This window comes from Mus caroli, chromosome 9, assembly GCF_900094665.2.
Source record: "Mus caroli chromosome 9, CAROLI_EIJ_v1.1, whole genome shotgun sequence".
Lineage (NCBI taxonomy): Eukaryota > Metazoa > Chordata > Mammalia > Rodentia > Muridae > Mus > Mus caroli.
The window spans coordinates 9,166,323-9,173,361 of NC_034578.1; the positions used below are offsets into that span (position 1 = coordinate 9,166,323).

At 37.7% G+C, this 7,039-nt stretch overlaps 1 pseudogene; it reads left to right on the top strand.

Annotated features, from left to right (window-relative positions):
- The first annotated feature begins 2,245 nt into the window (after window positions 1–2,245).
- Window positions 2,246–5,179, top strand: LOC110301426 (annotated as a pseudogene).
- Window positions 5,180–7,039: the final 1,860 nt, after the last annotated feature.

The window sequence follows — 7,039 nt, forward strand, 5'->3', positions numbered from 1 at the left end:
AGAGAGAGTAAGAAAGAAAGAAAGAAAGAAAGAAAGAAAGAAAGAAAGAAAGAAAGAAAGAAAGAAAGAAAGAAAGAAAGAAAATTGTAGTTATGTTTTAAGTCCAAAGGGCATAATGAGTCCATGTGAAGAAATTGCATATAAAGTAGGACCAGTCACTTTGGAGTAATTTGAGAAGCAGATATGAAAGTGGAACTTGCTCCTAGACACTAAACATATACCTAACCAAAGTAAATACTCCTAATCTATGCACGGTGTATAACAACAGTTTGCAAAAGTAAACAGGGTGTTGCCCATATTTAGTAGCTCAAAATGTAAGTGCAGTCTGAAAAAGAAAGGGAGAATGTGAGAAACTGGGCAAATGAAGTTAGCTTTCATGATACCTCATCTGTTGACTTAGTACTTTCTTAGCCCCTTAGCTGTGTGTACAGAGTAGCTACAGGGAGGCAACTCTCTACCAGGCTGTGGAGGAAGCGTTGTAGCAAACATACCCAAGGGGCACATATCCCTTTGAGGGCAAGAAAAATTAGCAAACAAAGCAATAGCGGTGCAGCCACAGAAAGCTGCAAGGTGGAAGTTCTGCAAGAACCCACACGGACTTTCTAAAGGATCTGGGACTTAGAACATCAATACAATTTTATCACTAGAATAAAAAAATGAAGCAAATATTAGTGATTGGTGGAAAATTAAGCTCCAGACAGGGGTAAAATAGATATAGCCAAAAGCAATGGGAAGCACTGAAAATAAAAGCAAACAGAGCTAGCTGGTAAAAAGGAGAAGAAGAAAAAAAAAGGTAATTGGGAAGAGAAAAGGGTGTCACATCCAAATACATTCCAGGTGAGAAAAGCCAACAAATACAGCAAAGAAAACAAAGGTATCAGCTGCAAGGGACTGGAAATTACTCCACATGTCACTTCACCAAATATTTAAAAACTTCTGTAATAAAGCAGGATGGATGAGAACAACTATCTTCCCTATATGTACTTAACAGTGATAATGGAAACAGCTCAAGTCAAATACTATCTGAGACCTAAGATGGCTAAATGTTAACTAGGTTTCCTCTAGGCATAGCATTGGGCACAGGCACAGCCTTATCCCTATGAACATACCTTCAACCTCAGAGCCTGATCCATTAGCCACACTGTGTCAGTGCATGGTGAAGAGGTACCGATGAAGGGAAAGGAAGGAAATCAGAGAGGCAGTGGGGAAAGAGAGATATGAGGAGGGGTGAAGAGGGAGAAGAAAAGGGAAGAGAGTGGAGAGCAGGCAAGAGGACAGGAGAGGAGGGAGTGGGATGCAGGGATAGTGAGAGAAAAGAAAGTGGAGAGAAGATTGAAGGCAATGAAAGGAATGGGGCTCAAACTGTCACTGAACAGCCACACACAAAAAGTAACCATCACAAATTGAATTTTTGTCCCAATAATACAAATTTAGATAAAGCCACTACTACTAAAAATCTAAATTATCTCTCTAAGATTATCATTTCTACTTTCATTTGCAAGTAATTTGGAAATTATTATGTCCATTTTAAGAATTAGGTAAGGCTGGGATAACTGAAAATGGGATAAATGCAGAAGAGCAGAAAATGAAGGATAAATACAAGGACATATGCAGAGGAATAACTCAGCAGTGCTAAGATATACAGGGATCTATGCAGAGGGATAACTCAGCAGTGGGAAGATATACAGGGATCTATGCAGAGGGATAACTCAGCAGTGGGAAGATACACAGGGATATATCCAGGGATATATTCCAAAGGAATAGGGCAGCAATGGAGAACCACTTCTGAAGAATTAGTACAGCTTAGAGCAGTGTTGATGAAAATACATTTATATCTTTTTTCATGAATTCTAGAAAGTAGAATTTAAACAACCAAGAGAAAGATGAGCATCGTTGAGCTATAGACTCAAAGGGGCTCCCACATAATTTGTGAAGTTTATCACCAAGAAATGAGCAGGATATCAAAAGGACAATCCCTCCTTCCTATACTCCCACTCCACCAAAAAAAAATCTAACAAGATCAGTCACAGCAGTGAACTATAGCGAGAAATACTAAAGGACCCTTTCAGTTATAGTCTGATGGGTCTGAGAGCCAGAGATGGGAGGACAAGAGGTTAGGGATTTTCCAGATTCATTATCGACATTACACCCAGCAATAGGAAAAGTATGACTAATGAAAAGTGTGCTATCTTACATCCAGAATTTATTTACCTGTAATTACAGACATATCACCTGGCCTCAATAAATGGCACCAGAAGATATTTTAAAAGGTGAGAGGAAGCATAGTCTATAGACAGTGATCACATACTAGATACGGACATGGCATTGTTTGAGAATCTACTTCTATGTCAGGAACAATTACAAGGGACTGGTGTTCTTTGATGACATTTTCAAACTCTGCCATGATGCTACCTGTTTCAGATATTACTTCACTGTGTTTGTAATTGCAACTGAGATAATATCTGTATTTGTAACTGGCCTGCTTTTTATTCTTTATTTTCCTCCATCCATTCTTGGCAGATATCATGTGCCTAGCGATTCTTCACTTTCCACTAGGCCATCCTATTGTTGTCACATAATTATTATAATTGTCCCTTCATGATGCTTTCAACCTCTGAGCTATCCTTTGCAATGCCTCCTCTTTCATTTGTAATTGCATTTATATCAGTAGCAGATTAACATAGTCAAGATATGGAAAGAATCTAAGTATCCACTGATGAATGGACATGGGTAAAGAAATGACAAGCACACAAATAATCAAGTATTTAAATTTTAGAAGGAGATACTGACAATTTTGACATATCAAAGAAGTTGGATAACATTTTACATGAAGCAAAATAGGGAAGATGATAAAAATGCTTCTGATTTTTACCAACAAGGAAAATTCTTATGAAACTCAAATAAAATATAATTCTATTCCTTGCGGGTGGATTATTCTCTAAAATTTTCACATATCTTTGTGAAGATATTATTCCCTCTTCACTTACCTATTTATGGATAGTAGATTTACTCTAGAGCTTGGCTACTGCAATGAGGGCTGTGATTTATGTGTATAAATAAAATATAGATCTGTAGTATGTTGAATTAGACGACTCTAGATATATCCAGTAGTATGGATAGATTAAATGATATCTTCACGTTCTCGTATTTGGAAGAAAGCATTTGTATTTTCCACAGTGTAACCTTTTTATCTAGCAGTGTAGAATTCCTTTCCTCTTATATCCCTGCAAATGTTGGCTTTGTATAACTTTCTTGAATGGACAGGGACCGAAGATGAAATCACAATGTGGTTTTCTTTTGCATTTTTATATGCATGGCATCCAAAGAGGTTGATAAATCTTGGCTGTATTTATCATCTTCTATTTCTTTTTAAAGTTTTCATCTAATTTTTATTTATCTCTTGGGGTTTTGCTCTTTTGATGTTTGATTTATAGAGTTCTGTATATATTATTGATATCAACCCTCAGTTGTATGAAGAGCTGGCCAAGTTTTTCTCCATCCTGAAATGTCTCCACGCTCTTGATAGTTTTGGATTTCTTGCCATAGTGTTTGGTGTTTCGTTTGTTTGTTTGTTTGTTTGTTTGTTTGGTTGGTTGGTTGGTTGGTTGGTTGGTTCAGTTTGATTTAATTTGGTTTGCTTTGCTTTGCTTTGCTTTGCTTTGCTTTGCTTTGCTTTGCTTTGCTTTGCTCTTGCTGTGCAAAACTTTGTGGTTCAAAGCAAACACTATTGTCAAATCTTCTAATTCTCTGAGCTATTTGAGTTCTACTTATGAAGTCAGTGTCTATGCCATCAAATGTTATCAGTTTCAAAGTTAAAGGTAAAACATGAATGTCTGCATGCATTTTAACTAGAATTTTATCCAATTATCAGGATTCAGTATTCTGTAAACACTACTTTTCAGAGAGGAATTTATCCAAAATAATCTTTGATACCTATGGCTGTAGCTATGTGAGCTGATTTAGAAACCATTTATGCTATTCCATGGGTCTATATGGTTGCCTTGGTGTGCTCTTTTTTTGATTCATGTATAGCATAGCGAGAACTACAATAGCATGATCCTTCCAGTATTGTTCCTTTCCCACAGGATTGCTTTGGTGATTCTGAATATTTTGTGTTTCTAAATCAGTATTAGGATCATCATTTCTATTTAAATGAATAATGCCACTGAAATTCTAGTAGGAATTATGTTGGATCTGTAACCATTAGAATAATATTAACTCTGCCCATACATGGACATGGGAAGTCTTTTCTTTTCCTACTGACATACACAATTTTTTAAGCATTTTGCAGTTTTTATTTCAAAGGTATTTAACATCTTTTCAGTGTAAGCATGTTTTTTTTTTTACTCTACTATGAATGAGGGTATTTCCTGACATGTGTTCAATTATTTCAATGCCAGGATATAAAAAAGCTACTAATTTTTATATGCTTATGTTTGACCCTATTGCTTTCCCATGAGTGATTATCAAATCTAAGAGTCTCTTAGCAGTGAATGACTTAGGAAAAGTTTGAGAGGTCATTGTCACCAAAGATGAAGCCATGCTTTTGAACAAAAAGTGACAAAGCTCACATTGAAAAACATATTCAAGAATTCACTGAGCAGAGAGTCATCACAACTAGTGATTATGAAAAGGAAAAGCTGAAAGAGTGACTTGCTGAACTTTCAGATGGAGTAGCTGTGTTGAAGGTTGGAGGGACAAGTGATGTTGAAGTGACTGAGAAGAAAGACAGAGTTACAGATGCTTTCAATGCTCTAAGAGCAGCTGTTGAAGAAGGCATTGTTCTAGGAAGAGGCTGCTCTCTGCTTTGGTGCATCTCAGCCTTGGATTCATTAAAGCCTGCTAATGAAGGTATAGAAATTATTAAAAGAGCACTTAAAACTCCTGCAATGATGATTGCTAAGAATGCTGGTATTGAAGGATCTTTGACAGAGAAAATTCCACAGAGTTCCTCAAAAGTTAGTTATGGTGCCATGCTTGGAGATTTTGTGCACTTGGTGGAAAAGAAAATCATTGATCCAACAAAGGCTGTAAGAACTACTTTACTGGGTTCTGCTGGGTGGCCTCCTTGCTAACCACAGCTGAAACTGTACTGACAGAAATTCTTAAAGAAGAGAAGGACCCTGGAATGGGAGCAATGGATACAAAGGGAGGAGATAGGAGAGGTGGCATATTCTAACTCCTAGAATAGTGTTTTGCCCTTATCAATGTACTGTGACATGAAGCTCAAGGCGGGTTCCTCACTGATAACTTCAGAGAAGTCACCTGAAGAAAAAGTCTGGCAGAGCACTGAAACCATCAGTTACTGGTTTCCTTTGACAATATATAATGGTTTACTGCTGCCATTGTCCATGCCTATAGATAGTATATTTTGTAATTTTGAATAAAGACATTTGTGCATTCATGATGCTGGGAGCAAGAGCCATATACCAGTATCCTGCTTTCAACTTACATTACTGAGGCATCTCTACTTTTCTGTTAGCATCAGGATTGTAGCGCTGTCACCACATGAGAGTTCAGAAGCAGCCTTCTGTGGAGGGTAGGAATGATTGTGTAAAAAAGTAGAGAAGTATCCAATTATGTAACAAACTTTGTGTAATAAAATTTTGTATAAAGTTTAAAAAGAGAGAGATATTCTTACAGTAGAGCCCTATGATTGAAAACTAGAGGCTTTATAAGAAGGGAGTGACCAGAACACACACACACACACACACACACACACACACATACACATGGATACCAACCTTGTCTTTCCCTTTTGCTTGCTCTGCCATACCATTTTTCAGCTCAGGGCTTTGCCAACAAGATTTTATCCTGCGATAAGATCCTTCAACTTTGTACTCCCAGAACTATGAACTGAATATTTCTTTTATAATTTAAAAAAGATGATATTGTCTATAAATGGGTATAGATTGACTTAATTATTTCATGTTTATTTCTTTATTTGCTCAATTGAATGGGTTAAGAACTATACTGAGTAAATTTTGAAAGAGAAGACATCATTGCTTTATTCATGACCTGATCAATAACTTCTATTTTACCTCATTTTGTAAAATATTGGCTGTCAATTTTTCAGTTAGAATCTTAACAATATCAATATATACTATACTTGTATTATTATTTTTCTTAGTTCTTATCATAGAAAGATGTTGCATTTATTCAAGTGATTATGACTTTTTGTCATTTATTCTATTCTGTATTAAATTTATTTAATATGTTGAAAATATTTGCAGTACTGGTGTGGAAACATCTCCATTATGACAGATGAACCACTTGATGTGTTGACAAACTCTGTGTGCAAAGACTCTACTGGTACATTTTTACTCTTCTCTCATACATTACAACCCCAAAGTAGATTCCCCTCCCTCCAAACCTCCTTAGCCCCTTCCTCTGACCTTCTCTCTCTCTCAGATCTACTCATCCTCTATTTCCCTTCAGAAAAGAGCGGACCTTCCAGAGATATCTGTGGAGAGCCGTGCGCGTGCAGCGAGCAATCACCATTATAAGATGGCGCTGGCCTCCACTGTGACTAACTAGTAAACAAGCCTTGTGCGCAAGTGCAAGAGTGAACTCACTCCTAGTCACTGCCCATTCTCAGGGTGTAATAGTGGTGTGATGGGCGAGCAACGAATCAAGAGCTGTCATGCCACATCAGGTGCTGAAACGTCATGGCTGAGTGCTATATAAGGGACTCCATTTTCTGGGGTCGGGATCTTCCTGAGAAGTAAGCAATAAAGCTTTGCCGCAGAAGATTCCGGTTGTCCTGAGTGTGTTCTTGCCAGCGGGTACAAAAGCTCGGGATACGTGGTGCCGAAGACCATACGTGGCGCCGAAGACCCGGGGACTTTATACCATCACACCTGCGCAAGGAAGATCCCTCGTTCGCGGGGCAGAACCAGAACTGCGGGACATTACAGCTCTGCAAGGTAAGTATAGTCTTGAAATTTCTCCAGAGTTAGATGCCCTTTTGATTGTTTGTATGGCGATTGCACTTTCCCTTTCGGTTTCATTTTGCTTCCACCTTTGGAACTGCTGACTG